This window comes from Bufo bufo, chromosome 3 (genome assembly GCF_905171765.1).
Source record: "Bufo bufo chromosome 3, aBufBuf1.1, whole genome shotgun sequence".
In the NCBI taxonomy this organism is placed as follows: domain Eukaryota; kingdom Metazoa; phylum Chordata; class Amphibia; order Anura; family Bufonidae; genus Bufo; species Bufo bufo.
Genome location: NC_053391.1, coordinates 307872484 through 307891789, shown reverse-complemented (window position 1 = coordinate 307891789; position 19306 = coordinate 307872484).

The following is a 19306-nucleotide window of genomic DNA, read 5'->3' as shown; positions in this document are numbered from 1 at the left end:
TCATGGTAATATGGGCTGTGTAATGCTGTAGTGTTATACACTTCCCAAAACATCAACAGGGCAGTTTCCCTTTGGAATGAATACAGACGTTTTTGCTTTCATTATGGACCTTTCACACATGATTTTTGCCTGCCAGTTTTTTAGCACAAAAAAAATCCTGAATAAACACATGCATGTTTTGCATTTTTTGTCACAGATTTATTAACATGTCTGTGCAAAAAATCTGTCTAAAAAGTGGCACAGTTTGGTGCATCTAGGGCAGTGATAGTGAACCTTTTAGAGCCCGAGTGCCCAAACTGCAACCCAAAACCTACTTATTTATCGCAAAGTGCCAACACAGCAATTTAACCTGAATGCTACAGTCCAGTATAGTATATCTTCCATGTACCTTTATCATGTAGCTGTAATAGCCTGCCTACATTCAGTGCGCTGCCTGTGCTGTTCATAGTGCGCCCTGCTCTGATGGATGGCAGGAAAAGTCTAAGGCATATTGGTACACCATAGACTTTTTCCAGGGCGTGGGTGCCCACAGAGAGGGCTCTGAGTGCCGCCCTGGCAACCGTGCCATATGTTCGCCACCACTGATCTAGGGTTTCTACATTAGGAGACGGAGACTAAAATGTGTCATTTTGCACCACAAACTTAAACCTATATAAGTTTTACGCCATCTATAGGATTACTAAATCTGGACCAGTTAGTTTGCCCATTAATGGTGTTTTCCCCTACAGAGGTGAACGCCTGAAAATTGCCAAAAGCTACAGCATGCTGTTTTCGAAAAGAAGACAAAAAAGCCACCTAATAGAAACAGCAGTAGCAAAAAAGCACTTGTGTTTCCTGCATTTCATGTTTCCTATAGACCTTTCTATACCACAAAAATGCACCAATACAGAAAAATGACAGCCAAAATCTAAGTATGGAAGCACCCTAAGGGCTCATGCACACGATTTAAGGATGAGCGAACCAGTTCGGACCGAAGGGAGGTGCCCTAGCAGAATGCCATTCTGTGCTGGGCTGTGAAAGAGGGTGGTTGCCTTACAGTGTCTGCCAGGAAAACGATCTGAGGGAGTCAGGGTGTAACAGTGGCTGCTGTTCGCTGATGTTCCTCTACTTACCGCCGAGGTTTCAGGCTCCGTATTCAGCAGTGATCTGCTGCCGGTGTTTCCCCATTCACTGCTGCAGTCCTTGCCTCTGTCCTTGCAGGCATTGCCTGTCCTTGAATCTGCTCCACAGTTTCTTTCCAGCCCTCAGCACAGCATGCTTCCAGCTTGTTCTCTGTAGCACTCCCTTTAGGGCTGGTGTTCTGCCAGATCCCTAGACCTTGGCAGAATGCTATACCCGGAAGTGACGCTGCCGCACCGAAATCAGCTGGAGGAGTGTGTGTGTGTGGATCTGCGCAAGCGCAGATCCACTGCATTCGTGAAAATAATTGCACCGCCGCGGGAGAAGCACCTACTTCATTTGCATGCGCAAAACCATACACCGCGCGTGCGCACGCAGGGACCCCACTCAGCTCTGCTATGTGGTGACCCCCACCGCCACAATATCCTGCACTCAGCTCTGCTATGTGGTGAGGCTAAACTGCTCCAGATGATGCAAATTTAGTAGGTCTTTCTACCGCGGTGGTGCAATTATTTTTACAAATCCAGTGGATCTGCGCTTGCGCAGATCCACACACACACTCCTCCAGCTGATTCCGGTGCGGCCGCGTCACTTCCGGGTATAGCATTCTGCCAGGTATAGGAATCTGGCAGAACACTGGCACGCGTCAATTCCTGTGATTTATGGGTTAGCTCATGTGACCTTGCTGACCAATCCTAGCCCTGCTGCACAAATATAAGCGGCTCAGCCCCCTTCCTAGATGCCTGAGCGTCAAGGTCCTTGTGTCCTGCAAAGGGTGCTAATATCTCTGCTCATGTTTCTGTGTACCTGACCCATGCTTGTGTTTCTCGACTCCGCTACCTGTTTGATCCCTGCCTTATTGCCTTGACTCTCCTGTTGCCAACTCAGATTGCCTAACCTGTACCTGTGCTGCCTGCCCTGACCTATTGCTTTTTTGACATCGCTTTTGCCTTATCCTTTGGTCCTGCACTGTTGCTCCTGGTTATGACTCAGCCTGCTGACTACATCTGTACCTCTGGTACCTTGCTCAGGTACCTCCTTGTCTGTCTGGACCAGTTACCTCGTGTGCCAATCCTCCTCAAGAGGTAGTGACCTGGTGTTCCATAGAAACATAGAATGTGTCGGCAGATAAGAACCATTTGGCCCATCTAGTCTGCCCAATATATCTAAATACTATGGATAGCCCCTGGCCCTATCTTATATGAAGGATGGCCTTATGCCTATCCCATGCATGCTTAAACCCCTTCACTGTATTTGCAGCTACCACTTCTGCAGGAAGGCTATTCTATGCATCCACTACTCTCTCAGTAAAGTAATACTTCCTTATATTACTTTTAAACCTTTGCCCCTCTAATTTAAAACTGTGTCCTCTTGTGGTAGTTTTTCTTCTTTTAAATATGCTCTCCTCCTTTACCGAGTTGATTCCCTTTATGTATTTAAAAGTTTCTATCATATCCCCTCTGTCTCTTCTTTCTTCCAAGCTATACATGTTAAGGTCCTTTAACCTTTCCTGGTAAGTTTTATCCTGCAATCCATGTACTAGTTTAGTAGCTCTTCTCTGAACTCTCTCTAGAGTATCTATATCCTTCTGGAGATATGGCCTCCAGTACTGCGCACAATACTCCAAGTGAGGTCTCACCAGTGTTCTGTACAGCGGCATAAGCACTTAACTCTTTCTACTGCTTATACCTCTCCCTATACATCCAAGCATTCTGCTGGCATTTCGTGCTGCTCTATTACATCGTCTTCCCACCTTTAAGTCTTCTGAAATAATTACTCCTAAATCCCTTTCCTCAGATACTGAGGTCAGGACTGTGTCAAATATTCTATATTCTGCCCTTGGGTTTTTACGCCCCAGGTGCATTATCTTGCACTTATCCACATTAAATTTCAGTTGCCAGAGTTCTGACCATTCTTCTAGTTTTCCTAAATCCTTTTCCATTTGGCGTTTCCCTCCAGGAACATCAACCCTGTTACATATCTTTGTGTCATCAGCAAAAAGACAAACCTTCCCATCGAGGCCTTTTGCAATATCACTTATGAAGATATTAAACAAAATTGGTCCCAGTACAGATCCCTGTGGAACCCCACTGGTAACATGACCTTGTTTTGAATGTTCTCCATTGACTACAACCCTCTGTTGTCTGTCACTCAGCCACTGCCTAATCCACTCAACAATATGGGAGTCCATGCTCAATGACTGCAGTTTATTGATAAGTCTTCTATGTGGGACAGTGTCAAAAGCCTTACTAAAATCTAGATATGCGATGTCTACTGCACCTCCACCGTCTATTATTTTAGTCACCCAGTCAAAAAAAATCTATAAGATTTGTTTGACAAGATCTCCCTGAAGTAAACCCATGTTGTTTTTCATCTTGCAATCCATGGGATTTTAGATGTTCCACAATCCTATCCTTTAATAGGGTTTCCATTAATTTGCCTACTATTGATGTCAGACTCACTGGTCTATAGTTGCTCGATTCCTCCCTACTACCTTTCTTGTTCCCCTTGGGAAAGTCTATCCCCACCATGAGGGGTACTGTGAAAAACGAGGGGCTCACTTAGACAACACCCTTATAGGAGGTAGGACACATGGCACTGTGGGTTCACACCCGCTGGTTCATGACACAGGGACAGTGAAAATTACAATCAGGGACAGTCAAAAATCAATCAATTAAACTTATTGCCAGGAATAGTGAAGGGAAAGTCTAGGATTCCAATAGAGAGTGTTGTGTATAATAGAGAGAAGCAGGGCAGCTGACAGACAAGGAGAGAGGAGACAGGACCTGTGGCTATGCCTGATATCACACGTGCACCTCAAAAGCGGCTACCTGCAAGCACATACTATCATTTGTTGTAAGGAGACAAGGTGATATATATATATATATATATCACCCGGGCATACCAATAGCTGTGTGAGTAACCCCATTCCCTACAGGAGTACTGTGTGTTTGTTTCCTGTGCACCCCTCGTCCCCACAGAAGGTACGAAGGTACGGTTTCCTGTGCACCCCTCGTCCCCACAGAAGGTACGGTTTCCTGTGCACCCCTTTTTCCACTCCAGGTCAATTGGAAGCCCTATCCTGTGGTCAGGTCACTATTCAGAGCCAAAACCGAGGCTGGTATATCTCATTAGGTGTCGGGATTCGAACCCGTGACCAGCCACATCCCAGGCGGTAGCCCTGCTTACTAGGCTACCGTCCTCTCTGGACATACCTCCCTGAAGCCTATTAGTTAACCTCAGTCTTGCCAAGCCTTGCTCATTACCCTTGATTCCCCACACCTGGTACTTCCCTATATAAGTCCAGCCCCTTGCACTCCAGTTTGCTGATTATTGAGCTTCTGAGCCTTGATCAAGTTTCTCCTCATCTGCTGCTCTTGCTACTGCTGGAAGTCCACTGCTGACCAGGAATTGCCTACCGACTACTCTTCTGCTTTATCCCTACCTACTGAACTGCTACCACCGTTGCCATCCGGATTGTCTGACCACGCTTACTGCCGCCTGCCCTGACCCACCGCCTGCCTGCTGTCTACTCTTCTGCTTTATCCCTACCTACTGAACTGCTACCACCGTTGCCATCCGGATTGTCTGACCACGCTTACTGCCGCCTGCCCTGACCCACCGCCTGCCTACCGACTACGCCTCTGCCAGACTTCCTGCACCTACTACCTGCCTGCGGTCCTTGCCACTGGGCTCCACTCCTACCCCCAGCAAGCGGTCCTCTGACTCAGGTGAGCCTGTAGGACTGTTACATTAGGAGACTCAGAAGGCCGCCGTGTGTCGGCGAGAGCCCTTTTCCTCATACTGATTACTCCTTTTCCTGAGGTCTAACTAGGGTGAACGGAGTCCGTGTGTCGGTGCCAGAAACCCTAGGGCAACTCAGAGGCGAACGAAGGGGAGTAGCAGCCGTCCAGCGTGTGTCGCAGGACAGTCCATGGCGTAAGTCACGGGACACTGTAGGATGGACGCACCTACTTTTAGAAAGCTCGAGCATGGGTTTAGGGAACAGAAAAGGGTACCACTTCTGACTATAGGACAGACAAGCAGTACATGAAATCCATCTATGGAGGAGGAGTTGTTAAGCCCCTCAAAGATTGGCACCAAGGGACTGTAGGTTCAGAGTGGACCATCCCCAGAGAAGGGACCTTTGAGGTCTGGATTGGGAAAAAGTTTGTCCGTAAATTCCCCACTAGACTCCAAAGCCATGGTTCCCTCCAGAAAGCAGAACTGTGGCTGCATGAATCCATTGATCTCCAGCAACAGGGCATTCAAAAGTCCCAGACAGTACGAACTAACACTGTCATGTACTCCCGTCCAGCTAAGACTGCAGAGTCCAAGAGAAGCGCTTTTCTCTTTCTCCTTTTCTCTCTCTCTATCTCTCCCTCTCTCTCTCTCATCCCTCCCTCATCTCTCCATCTAACCTTGAGACGATGCACCATGTTTAATCCAGCTTCTCTTCGTCCTGGTTTTAAGGACGATGAAAAGGGGGGAAAGTGGTTCAGAAAACAACGATCTTCAAACTTTCTAACCTCTCAAATGTCAATCAATTTCTAACCTAGTAGTGAATTACGTTTAGAACCATCACGACTGCCTTTTCTTTGATGGTACTTGGGTCAGATTTTTGCAAAGAAGGTACAAATCACGGCCGATCCATGGCCTGAATGTTCCGCTGTAACCCTTTTATTCCATCAGGTATGCCCCCAGGCAGCCCCACGGGTTATCACCCGATGTCCACCACCGGGTTCGGGAGTTTCTCCCGGACCCAGACTCAATAACCAGTGTTCATTCTAGTCAACCAGGTGATTGGGTCGTGCTAAAGAAACATCCGAGGACAGGACTAGAGCTGAGATATCTTGGGCCATTCCAGGTGCTGCTGATGACACCAACCTCTCTGAAGTTCGAGGGACGAATGCAAAGTATCACTTTTGTTTATTTGTTACAAGGAGGCATTTGTTGATAGCACATAACGATACATTCCTAGAGGGTAATATCAGCTATAGGTTTAATATTAGCTCTGGCTCCTGCTCCTCGCTTGTTAATCCTGTATGGGTGTCCGGGCAGCTAGGTGGCCCGTAGATGTGGTAAAGTGCATACGTTTGTGGGATCCTCCAGTTGTGAGGAAGGTATACGGTTATGCCTGGCTAGCAGACACCATTGACAAGGGTCAGGCCCATACTGACAGGAGCAGGGCAGAGGCGGAGCTATGACTAGTGAGGGTCAGAATCCTTTTTAAAGCTTTGGGAGGTCTTGGGGCTCATTGGTTTTCCATTGGATCCGGGCGAAAGGAAATAGGACATGTACTTATGTTTTTTTGTTTCCATTCCTTCTATACGCCGGAGTGAGATGTTCCTGATGTCTAATCAACTGAGTTACCGAAGCTCGAACAGACAAGACGCCCTGAAGACCAAACCATGGACCAGATGCAGAGGATCCCAAACCAGCCGGCGACCAATGCGAAACGCCACCTCCTAAGTCACCTCCCGAAGAAAAGAATCTACGTGTCAAGATTGACTTTCTGTTTTCCATCATCTGTTTTGTTTTATGGATTCAGGACTTTTCGTAGACAAGACAGTTTTTTTCAAAAGAAGAAGATCGAGATTTGTCGAGGGACACTGGGGAGCATATGACAAAGAGGAGGGACTGTTGTGGAAATTTTATTATGCGGACATTTTATCTTAGGATGTGTGTGTGTTTTTATAGATTGTCATCTGTCTCCCTGTGTCGGATTTAGCCAGAGAACGCTCTAGCAGAGGGTACTTGGGTTGAATCAGGACAAGTGGTAAAACTGTCAGTATGAAAACCTTCTCACGGGCTTGGAGATGTGTTCTCAGTGTGTATAGGGAGGCATTTGCCGGTTTGTGAGCACCAAGTGCAATGCACTGGGCTTCTTCCCTTCAAATGTCTATACACATTAGAGAAATGAAGTCTGCATGATGAGAGATACATATTATACCTCTGCTGTGGCTTCGCTATCCCTTTCTGGATACATATCTGCTTTTAAGACATGCATATCTGCCTTGTCGGTATACTCGTACCGTATACTGACAATAGCCGTAGCAATGTCTCGCAGATAATCTCAAACCTATAAGAACCAGTAGAATGATCTTCATTGGATACTGGTCACTTTTGAGCAGTATTGAATGAGGTCCATGCTGACAGTGATGGGGGGTGGGCGGCCACCTGGCTGGTCAGACAATGTACATGACCCATCGTTCCTTATACAGGGATGGGGTGTGTGCATTGTCTGTCCAGCCACATTGATTGCCCCTCCCTGTCCTTTGACATGTCATCACTTCCTGTATCCTTGTCTTGGACCAGCCCCTTTTACACCTTTTGTGAGTAAATAAAGGTAACAGACTGGGCAAGGAGGAGGAGTGCCCAGCAAGAATTAAATCAAGATGGTAACACCTGGGTCTGTCTCTGACTGTGGTTGAGGGAAGAGAGATTTACCTATTTCTTTACACAAAGTTTGATGCGAGCAGATTACAACTATTAATATTTCTATAACACAACTTTCACAGAAATCCTTTATTTTCCATTTCATCCACCATGATGGACACAATGAGATTGACCTTTGACCTCTGTAGGGGCAGGAACAGAGAGAGAGAGATTAAATTGCCCCACCCACTACCTCCCATCAGTTTTTCCTGTTCCTACAGGGTCAGTAAACAGAGAGGCCTCCCTGAGCAGGGAGGTGAAGAAGATTGGCTATTTTCTTTATTGTTTTGTTTTACACCCCTGTTATGGAGAGTATTAACTCTCTTCTGTTCTTACCCTATCCTGCATAATCAGGGGTTTTCCTTTGTCCTCCTTCGGCAGGGGCTAAGGCTGGTCAGCTGGAACACACATGCGCTTACTCCTATTTATCAGGAGCCTGCGCTGTACTGCAAACTAGCGGCCTTCCCTTCCTTGGCTGGAGGAAGCAGGCCAGTAACACCGGAGGCCACACACCACATTGCGGAGGAGATAGGATGCCGTACGCAGGCTCGGACTGGCCCACAGGGGTACAGGGGAATCCCCCGGTGGGCCCCTGGGCAAAGTGGGCCCCTAGTCTCCCACCACCTGCTCAAGTGGCACATAACACATTAGACTTGCTGCACTACATACACTGCGTGCAGAATTATTAGGCAAATGAGTATTTAGACCACATCATCCTCTTTATGCATGTTGTCTTACTCCAAGCTGTATAGGCTCGAAAGCCTACTACCAATTAAGCATATTAGGTGATGTGCATCTCTGTAATGAGAAGGGGTGTGGTCTAATGACATCAACACCCTATATTAGGTGTGCATAATTATTAGGCAACTTCCTTTCCTTTGGCAAAATGGGTCAAAAGAAGGACTTGACAGGCTCAGAAAAGTCAAAAATAGTGAGATATCTTGCAGAGGGATGCAGCACTCTTAAAATTGCAAAGCTTCTGAAGCGTGATCATCGAACAATCAAGCGTTTCATTCAAAATAGTCAACAGGGTCGCAAGAAGCGTGTGAAAAAACCAAGGCGCAAAATAACTGCCCATGAACTGAGAAAAGTCAAGCGTGCAGCTGCCAAGATGCCACTTGCCACCAGTTTGGCCATATTTCAGAGCTGCAACATCACTGGAGTGCCCAAAAGCACAAGGTGTGCAATACTCAGAGACATGGCCAAGGTAAGAAAGGCTGAAAGACGACCACCACTGAACAAGACACACAAGCTGAAACGTCAAGACTGGGCCAAGAAATATCTCAAGACTGATTTTTCTAAGGTTTTATGGACTGATGAAATGAGAGTGAGTCTTGATGGGCCCGTGGCTGGATTGGTAAAGGGCAGAGAGCTCCAGTCCGACTCAGACGCCAGCAAGGTGGAGGTGGAGTACTGGTTTGGGCTGGTTTTATCAAAGATGAGCTTGTGGGGCCTTTTCGGGTTGAGGATGGAGTCAAGCTCAACTCCCAGTCCTACTGCCAGTTTCTGGAAGACACCTTCTTCAAGCAGTGGTACAGGAAGAAGTCTGCATCCTTCAAGAAAAACATGATTTTCATGCAGGACAATGCTCCATCACACGCGTCCAAGTACTCCACAGCATGGCTGGCAAGAAAGGGTATAAAAGAAGAAAATCGAATGACATGGCCTCCTTGTTCACCTGATCTGAACCCCATTGAGAACCTGTGGTCCATCATCAAATGTGAGATTTACAAGGAGGGAAAACAGTACACCTCTCTGAACAGTGTCTGGGAGGCTGTGGTTGCTGCTGCACGCAATGTTGATGGTGAACAGATCAAAACACTGACAGAATCCATGGACGGCAGGCTTTTGAGTGTCCTTGCAAAGAATGGTGGCTATATTGGTCACTGATTTGTTTTTGTTTTGTTTTTGAATGTCAGAAATGTATATTTGTGAATGTTGAGATGTTATATTGGTTTCACTGGTAAAAATAAATAATTGAAATGGGTATATATTTGTTTTTTGTTAAGTTGCCTAATAATTATGCACAGTAATAGTCACCTGCACACACAGATATCCCCCTAAAATAGCTAAAACTAAAAACAAACTAAAAACTACTTCCAAAAATATTCAGCTTTGATATTAATGAGTTTTTTGGGTTCATTGAGAACATGGTTGTTGTTCAATAATAAAATTAATCCTCAAAAATACAACTTGCCTAATAATTCTGCACTCCCTGTACATATATTTAATGTACAGCACCTCCACCAGCCTATGTTCATATAAAAAACGTGTTAGATTATTTATTATATTTGAATGTATCCGTACGGTGGGTCCCCAAAATAAATTTTACTGGTGGGTCCTAGGTACCCCAGTCCGACACAGGCCGTACGCATACCCAGAAGTGTGCGGCCGCATCTCCTAACTACAATTTAGACCAGGCTTGAGTACGTGGAGCAAGGGGCCGTACACACCAGGAAGTGTGCTGCCGCACCTGCCAATGACGTCTGTTTAAAGGGGTGGTCCGGGATTGGGAAGATTGGTGTGTGTGGACAACAGTGCCCTAAATTTTACACTCATGCCTCTCTTACTTTTACAAGACAATTCTTATGCCACTTTTGCCATTGAGAAAATCCCAGCCGGAAGTGCGGTTTTTCTTACAGTCAGTGACGTACCGGGTCCCTTTCTGCCGAGCGAAGCCTCTTCTTCCGCCCAGCAGTGAGCCTGGTGACATCAGCGGCACTGATGGGCGGGCTTTAGCCTGTAAAATGGCTATGGCAGAGCTAAAGCCCGCCAATCATAGCCGGTGACGTCACCGAACACACTGCTGGGCGGAAGCCTCCGCCCGGCAGTGCGTTATGGTAAACAAAAGAGCCTTTGCCCTGCGCGATCCTGAACTGCTCCAATGCTAACCTCAAGAGGGCTGCCTGGATGAAATTATGGGTATGGTCGGGTTCAGCTCTGAACCCGGACAACCCCTTTAAAGCAAAGCGGGTCTGCCATAGAAAACATGTCAGCGGCATCGGAGACTCCTGTAACCCATATGGAAGGCTCAGATCCATCCTCGGCTACACCCTCCGTGAGTTTCCCCTGTGTGAAGAAAAAAAACACATTGTTTTTTAATTTGCCTATTATATGCCTGATATTTGGTTGCGCTCTCTGTCTTCTAATAGGGAGTAAAGGAAACTAGATCTAAATCTAAGTCTCTGAAATGTGCCTCTTGTACTAAAATACTCCCTGAAAGTTATAAAAAGTCATGCAAATGCTTCATCAGTGATCTCATCAAAGAAGAGCAACCATCTATCCTAAGTTTCCATTAATTCTTGATTCTGGGGTGAAATTGCGGCCTGATATTACTGATTTTAAGGTGTTCACATTGTGTGTTTTTTTGTTTTTTTTTAACATAATTCCATAAATCCTTGATTCTGTAATTGTAATTTGCACTTTCAGTTACAGTTCAGTATGGCCAACAGACAGGTGCCAGGACCTTCCAAGGCAATGGGCAGTGGCAAAAATGTTTCTGGAGCTGGCAGAAGTAGCAGCAGAAGGATGGGGGGAAAGTGCGCGGGGGGGGGGGGGGGGGCAGCGGGCGGGGTAGAGTAGCAGCCCTCGCAAGAACAGGTCAGAGCTGCCAGTTTCATCCAACGGTCGTGTTTTGACAACCAATCCTGCTGTCCTTGAATGGTTGACTCGGTCTTGAACATCATCTCATCAGACACCCCCAGCCAGGAGTCGGTGGGTTCCTCTGACACCACGCTTAGTTGGCATGGCCCAGGAACAAGCTCTGTGCCCTTACCTGTCCTGAACCTGCCTCTTTCATATCCTGTTCCTTCTGCTCAGAAAGTATTGTATGCTGTCTCTCTGCTCCACTTTTCAGTGAGGGCGAGCGTATTGAGGACAGTCAGCAGCTACTGCCCAGCCAAGATTTGGAGGAGAGATCCGCTGCTTCCTCATGTAGACAGGCAAGTAGCGATGATAAGAGTCACATGAGAGCAGGTGTTGTGAGTGGTCAGGCACACGGCCATGAGACTGGTGAGGGTGACATGCAGACAGTAGTGGATGTTGATGTAGCTGATTGCACGTGGAAGCCGGGTGAAGAGGGGACTTCATCATCATCAGGGGATAAGGGTGGCAGCTTCCGCGTGAGACAGAGTGCAAGCGTGCCTCTGAGTCAGCAGTGTGAGATCTGGAGCCAAAAGTGCCCAGGGTAGACTGTCTTCTACTCAGGATCCTACCTGTCCGGAAACAACTAGTGGTTAATGGATTCATAGAGGCGGGAGGCAGTCAGCACACGGTGGTGGTTGTAAAATGCCATTTTCGCCAGGGTGGGAATTTTTTATAAAGTCGCCAGAGGACATCATCGTGGCTTGTGTAGAATCTGTGGGCAGAAGGTGAAGCGTGGCCATGGTGCTAATGTTGGCACCATGGCCCTGCGTCAACACATGGAGCATCACCATAAAGTGGCCTGGGAAAACCGTGGCGCTAATGTTGTTACAACCTGAGGCATCTCCTAGCGGCCCTCAACCCTTTTCCAGCAGTCAAGGCTCCACCACCTAAGCAGAAGGGAGCTGTATTTTCTTCCCATCATCTACTGGTCCTGATGCTCCTCCTACTCCTCATCACTCATTTCATCTGCAATCGGTCAGGGAGGCGATTGCAAAAAGACAACATTATGCGTGCACTCATCCAATGGCGCAGAAGCAAGTATGTAAATTAATATGCCGACTGTGTCGGTGGTTACTTTACCCCCTCCTGTCTTAGGATCGAGTCTTCTCGTTGCTTGCTTGAATCGGTGTTAGGTTCTCTGTTGCTCAGTCGGTATATTAATTTACATACTTGCTAACCCCTAATACCCGTGTAGCTTCATTAACGGTGTGTAAGTCTCTCTTCAACCACGGACTGCTATAAAATCATATGTGGAAACTATTAACTCAAATAACACTCTAACAGTTCGAAACACCTGAGGACGTTTACTCTTAGTCCTATTTACCAAGGAACATTCATCTATGGTACCATAGCGACATCTAGTGGTGATAATTCAACACTACACCATATGGGCTTTTTTTGCTTTTTTTTTGCTGCTTTCCTCGCTTCTTTCACTATTTTTAATGAACTTTTAACAATTTATAACTACGTTTAGGGATTTTAGTATACACGGTATTGTTTTTTTTTAGGAATCTTAAGGTTTTTATATTGTAATAAATCACATATTTGTATCTACACAAGTGATTCCATATATTTTGAGTGCCAATCAGTTCTTTTCTACAAAGGCAGAATAGTGTTTCCCCAACATCACCTGATATGCAACATTTACATTAATTGGAAGTCCACCCTCCACATGTTGGTCCGACTATATGAATAGAGGAAGGCTGTGAACTATTTCTTGATGATGCAGGCGGTCTGGAGTACTCCCCTGTCTAACTTTGACGTTAGCCAGTGGCAGCTCATGCGTGACATCTGTCATTTGCTCAGGGCCTTTGAGGAGGCCACTTTATTTGTCAGTCGCCAGGACTATGGGATGAATGATGTCATCCACTTCTTCACGTCCTGGAGCAGATGCTGATAAATCTGGCTGGACAGGAGACTTGGCGCCTACATCTCATGGCCACCTGAGCCCTGTGGGAGCTAAACTGGCGAAGGAGGAGGAGAACATTCATGCACAAGCAATGTATACAGAAATGGGTGGCTTATTGTCGAATATTTATTTCATATAAGATATGAAATCATAAAAATTACGATTTAATATTTTTATGAAATATGAAAAATGAACAATTTAATTGGCGGACATATAAACGCCTGTTCTTTTATTGATGAGGTCTAAAGTTAATTTGTGCAGCTAATGAAACAGGGTGCAATTAATTATATAAAATATAATTTATTATAAATACATGCAGTAAAAATGGCATACAAATGAATACAAGGATAATATCAAAATTGACCACAAGATGGTGCTCCACCATTTACGCCGGGCTCACTTAATTTAGTACACCAAGTACAATACAATACTACTCTTTTCTTTTATCAAATTATTACCGATTAGTGTACTGGTTATCAAAATATAATGTAACAACAATAACAAAAACAATAGAAATGAATCTGTGGAAAATCCCTTATGCTCAATCAAAGAATATGGCAGTAAGAGACACCTTATAAATACGCCCGTTGGCCTAACTACGGATAATAAAATCCGATCAGAGATCCCACTCTGATAGCAATATTACAGGAATTCTAATGATGTGCACGTTCATTACAATTTCCCATAAAATTATTGTTTTAACACTATTGACCCACTAATAATGGGGTCTCAACTATATGCCAATTGGAGCGATTTATAATTACTGCAAATGAAATAGATTATACATTACCCCTGGCTTTGGGATAAAGAGCTTTTAGAATGGACCAAGCTTTCCAAGATTTAGATATGTCCCGTCCTGTGGTACGTTCCTGACGTGTGAAGTGATGCTGATGAATGAATCTTTGTGAAGTGATGCTGATGAATCTTTTGTGAAGTCTTGTTGATGAATCTTTTGTGAAGTGTCCTCTGATCTTCCAAACTGGATCAGATATTCTAATCCTTATCTATGCCCATCCCCTCTTGGATTAGGGATTTCCAATTAGATAAGGTGGGTGTGACGTATGTTAAACATGGGGATGATGTCATTTAATTGGCATTCCCTAGAAACTTCTGCCCATCTACCACTTGATGGCACTGTTGTATCATATAGCAATTTTAAATATTTTAAGAATTAACACATATATATTGCTTTATTACACCACTTAAACTTTGACCTTTTCCACCTTAAATCAATTAGGAGGGACTCTTTCTGACATTTTTCTCAGACTGACTGGCGGTATTAGAGGTTTCCCTAATCCCTGAATTTATGGGGCAGATAAGAGTATAATGGTCCTTAGAAAGCTTTCTCCTGGTTTGTGTACCCTAACTGTCTTAACTATTGAGTAATGATGTTTGAAATAACATCAGCTCCTCTGAATCAGATCTAGGAAAATTTAACCTAAACATTCTCCATATCCTTTAAAATTATATATCCTACTCAGTGAGATATACATATTATAAAATATACATTAATAATATTTGGTTATAATACCTTAATATCACATAGTATATATGAATCATTAACAAGTTCAAACGCTTATCAGATCATGGTTTATCCATGAAACACCCATTGTTCCTCAGACAGACAAGTTTAGAGAAACCAGTGTAGATAAATCCATGTCTCTAAACAATAATACGAAGTATAATGCTCTCTATATATTTACTTTTAACACATTGAACTTGCCATGAACCCATCTTGGTTTTTTCCAGGTTCATGCTGATCACATGTTGTTAAAGGCAATGATCATCCATATTGAATATAATATCATCAGATACATTGTACACTTATGAAAATGCACAACATTATCTGCACAAGTGACAGGAGAGGAGCTGTAGGGCGATGTGGAAGACCAGTCAGATGACCCTGAAACAGCATAGCACTATACAGTGTAGATGAAGGCAGGGAGTCCCTTGCGCAAATGGCCAGATGCATGCTGAGTTGCTTGCGTAGTAACAGCCATATTATCAGCATTCATCAGAGGAATGCCTACTGGCTCTCCACCAGTGTCGGACTGGGGTGCCTAAGGCCCAGCAGTAAAATGTATTTTGGGGGCCCACCGTACGGATACATTCAAATATTACCTGCTGTGAGGCAGTGACAGACCTCATGATTGTTAGGGGAGATATATGGCAGGATTTGCTGTGTCTTCCCCAGAATCACCAGTTCTGAAGAAAGACCAGGTGCAGTAATCACCTGGGGATAAAAGAATCCTCAGAGTGAGAGGGGGTGGGGACTTGCACACAGAAGGCTGGAGTAGCTCCGTGTGGTCTGAGCTGGGAGGGCTGAGAGACCACTATCCCCAAGAGACACTGGTGTGTGGGACAGTGGCGGATCCAGAGCCTGGTCTCGGGAGGGGCACTTCCAGGGGCACTTCCACTTCCTGGTCTCGGGAGGGGCACTTCCACTTCCGCCACAAGACTACACAGTGTAGGGGTACACGTATATTGTGTGGCACAGTGTATGCTATATGTGTATAACAAACATATTTCTCATGAAAACTTACAATTACTTGGCCCTTGGGGATCTCGGACGCCACGTCAACACTCTGGCTGGGGGGCTCGGTGGAGCTGATGTTGTGTTTTATCCTAATGAGAAAGATTTCATAATAAGGATTTGGAGAAGGGGCAGAGGGATAGCAGAGCAGGGAGAGGCTGGTGCTGCTACTAGGGGGTTATACCATGGGGGAGTAATAAAGCCGACCATAATGCCCCCCCCCCAGTAGTAATAATTCTTCTTATAATAGACAGTGCAAAAAATACCCCCTTGTAATGCCCCCAGAGTTGAGCTAATGTCCCCATAGTGCCCCCATAATGTGCCAGTATAAAATACCCGTATATAGTGCCCCCAGTAAATGCCCCATAGTGCTCCTCTCCCCCTTCCTGCTAGTGACCCCCATAGTGTACCAGTATAAAATGCCCCATATATAGTGCCCCAGTAGATGCCCTCAGTGTCCCTGATAATTTGCAAGTATAAAATACCCCTTCTTAGTGCCCCCAGTAAATGACCCCATAGTACTCCTCTCCCCCTTCCCCATAGTACCCACCATAATGCGTCCCAGTATAAAATGCTACTGTACAGAGCCCCCATAAAAAATACCCCTTCTTTGTGGCCTCAGTAGATGCCCCTATAGTGCCCGCCAATAATGTGCCAGTAAGAAGTGCCCCCAATCATGTGCCAGTAAAATGTGCCCCCATACATGCCCCCCAATCATGTGCCAGTAACAAGAGCACCCCCCTTTATGTGCCAGTAATAAGAGCCACCCTAATGTGCCAGTAACAAGCGGCCCCCTAATGTGCCAGTAACAAGAGCCCCCCAATCATGTGCAAGTAACAAGAGCCCCCCAATCATGTGCCAGTAACAAGAGCCCCCCCAATCATGTACCAGTAACAAGAGCCCCCCTAATGTGCCAGTAACAAGAGGCCCCCCTAATGTGCCAGTAACAAGAGGCTCCCCTTAATGTGCCAGTAACAAGAGGCCCCCCCAATGTGCTAGTAACAAGAGGCCCCCCGCCTAATGTGCCAGTAACAAGAGGCCACCCTAATGTGCCAGTAACAAGAGGCCCCCCGCCTAATGTGCCAGTAAAAAAAGGCCCCCCTAATGTGCCAGTAACAAGAGGCCCCCTAATGTGCCAGTAAAACTATTGTACATATAGAAAAAAATAAAACACTTATACTTACCTCCATGTTAGAGATGCGATGCAGGCCTCTTCCTGCCTGTGTCCCACTCTGTACGGCTCAGGCGTCGCGATGACGTCATTTAGCCGCCTGCGCTGGCCTCTGATAGGCTGCCGGCCTAGTGCCTGCTAGGGGCAAAGACATCACTGAAAGGAGCAGGTGCTGCTCATGCTGTTCTGGACACTTTTTGCTGGGTTGCAAAGGAGTTACTGTGCAGGATTTAAAGGGCCAGAAGCCGAGTACGAGAGACTGACCAGTGGAAATCCCTGCAAAATGGTATAGCCCGTGGGAGAAGTCCTGTGAGTTAGTGAGCGGGGGAATCCCTCTGGGGGTCATTTTAGACTCTCGCCAGCAATTGTCTCGGGTCCTGCCTGAAATTCTGGACTTTGTAACGAGGGGGCCAGAGACAAAAACTACGGTGTCACTGACCTTTGTGACGGACTATGGCTCCGTACAGTGGGAACTCTTGAAATGCGAGACCCTCTTGGCAGATATGGAGAGGCAAGAGTGCTTTAAGTTCTGCGGTTGGAGTTCCGGAGGCAAATATATGTGCTGTTGCCAATGGCAACCAATGGGAAGAAAAGGATGTAGAGAGAAGTTTGGCTCTCAGGAGTTCCTATATTTCCTGCAAATGTGCACAGAGTCCTAAAGGGTGCGGCTGGAGTGACCGTCCGGGCAGGGCCGGGCCGACACAGAGGCTGGGGAGGCTCCAGCCTCAGGGCGCAGGCCAGCTCCCCAGCCTCTGGGCGGCAGGCAGGCCACTGACGACGTCGCTGCTGCTGCCGCGCCTGCCGGGCTGCCGCCGCGCTGGAGGACGGAGGGAGTAGTGAGCACTTGGCACTGACTTACGTGCTCCCTCCCCGCTCCGCCTCCTGGCTCGGCCGCTCCTCTGCTCTGGTCTCTGCTCAGTCGCTTGCCTGACTGGCTGCGTACAGCGTGCACTTTGACCTGACGCGCTGTACGCAGTCAGGTCACATGTGCGCCCTCTGGAGACCAGGAGCAGCGCGGGCAGCAGCACAGCACTGTGTCACGACCCAGCGGCCAGGCCCCAGCAGGGATAGAGCGTGAGAGTCTGCCCTGAAGTGAAGTATATTAGTTCTTAAATAAAGATAATATTCTTTTCCGTCTGATCTGAGGTCTGATGGGGTTCTGGATGGGGTAAAATTACAAGGAACGCCCCGGGATGGGGGGGGGGGGGGTTTGGGGGGTTGGGTGGGTTTGGATGGATGTCTGATTAATAACAAACATACATGGCGGGGGGGGCGCACTTGGGCAGCTCAGCCTCTGTTGGTGGTGGACCTTGTCCCAGCCCTGCGTCCGGGAAAAGTCTGGACTCAAGGCCAGGGCATTTCCAGTATCAACGGTTGCATCACGGAGTCTGCAGGTGATCGTGGTACCAGAGGCAGGTGTCCAAAGTCCGGAAGAAGGATGATGATCTCGGTAGAGATGTCCCTTGAATGTCCTCGTCTCCCGAGACTGCTAAACCCGTGACATCAGGGGGTAAGAACATTCCTGTTGATTGTGTGGCAGACCCCATGATAGTTGCTACCTGCTGGGCCAGTATGAGGTAAGACACCCAGTTGAAAAACTGCTACAAAAATATGTGAAAAAAAGCAGTGTCTGAACAGGCGGGTAAGCCTGTTGTGGTTGCTCTCTCACAGGAATCTGCAGGGGAGAAGGTTACTATGTTGCCTAAATTGCCCGTGACCAAAGCTAGTGTTGGGATGGCAAAACTCTGAGATCCTATGCTAGCCCGGGTAAGAGGTAGCACGAGGGAGAAACCTGGAAGTAATAAAATGCTAAGTGTACGGGACAGTCATGCGGTTAATAAGAACTGTCCAGTGGTTCTCGCTGAGCGTGAGACTGCGGTGAGAATAGGGACTTATGGACTTGCTGGTAGAGCTACGCTCATACATGGGCCGTGATTTCCCGTTGTTCCGTGACTTGTGGGGAAGTGGAAACACAATGGTGCGGATAAGGTGCAAGGTGATTGTGCCAAATTGGCAGAAATGCATAATGAAAGTGGGATGTCAAGTGAAATATCTGATGTTGATAACATGCCTTTTCCTTTGCAGGTTGTAGTCAGGGGAGAAGCGCCCCCTGGTGGTAAATGTAAATGATGATGAAGCTTTATTTTCTTCATCTGCTATTTTTCATGAAGAACTTTATGACTTGATCAGGAGGTTTGAAGAATTGCATATAAGTAATGTGAACCAGGCACTCATTGAGGGGGAGTCTCCAGTGAGAACTGGGTCTTGTGGACCTGATGTTACAAATATGTTCATATATGATGTGATGTTGGGCTGTGATAAGGTTTCGTTGTTGTGGGGTAAGGTAGTCACTTCTGCAGATAGTGACGAAACTCCTGCAGAATCTTTACTTGCACGTTTAAATGAAGGTCTAAAGGAGCTGCACATTGACTGCCATGGGGAAAGAATATTGCCTATTGAAAACAATGGTGCTGATAAGAAACATGTGAAT